Raw genomic sequence first — 921 nt, forward strand, 5'->3', positions numbered from 1 at the left:
AACTTATTAAAATTATGGTTTCCTAACTAAATTTCGGCAGCATAACGACTTATTTTTCATATAATCCAAAAATCAAAACCTGCAGAAAAATAACTTTAAAAGATTTCGGCACACCATAGCTGCAAGATGTGCCACCCAGAACAAGAATCATAAACATATACTAAATTTCAACAATATAACAAAATCATAATTCAAATATTGTCATCATAATCCCGAATTCATACAACTACTACAATTCTAAACTAAATAAATATAAAAAACTTACAAAGTTCAAACCCACTAAACGGGTGCTGAAAATAGAAGGATTACGTCGGAGGAACCGTACAAACAAGGACGAAGGTGAAAAATCAAACGCCTACTCAAACGTCTACATCAAATTAGAACATCAAACATAATTTTTAAATGCCAATACATTTAAATTAGAACATCAAAAATATAAACAAAAAAAAACATTAAGGTAATTAACAATTAAGGTGAATCAATTTTTTAATCGATAACAAAAAGTAAGAGAAATTACAAGACCACGACTAAGAATCCTTTTCCACCAAGCAACATGCTTTTTTCAATGCCAATACATGAATATTAGCTACTCAAGAGGGAAATTCTCAAAAAAATAAATAAATAATAAATAAATAGCATTAAGGAGGGAAAACTAAAACAAGTCATAATAGGTAGGCGATGAACATAATAATTGAAGTAGTACGAGGACTTTTCTACCAATGTCACTATCCACATGATTCTTACGTTTAATTTATAAATAGAAAATATTGATCAATAAAGTTAAATTTAAATTAACGAATATGAAAATTTAAGCAATCACTGGAAAATATATGAAGATAATTATCTAAAGTCCGGTCTAATTTTACGAAGCTTAATAATTTATGAAAGGCGACGAGTACAAATTCTATAGGAAAAAAAATG

This window comes from Morus notabilis, unplaced genomic scaffold, assembly GCF_000414095.1.
Source record: "Morus notabilis unplaced genomic scaffold, ASM41409v2 Scaffold83, whole genome shotgun sequence".
NCBI classification, from domain to species: Eukaryota; Viridiplantae; Streptophyta; class Magnoliopsida; order Rosales; family Moraceae; genus Morus; species Morus notabilis.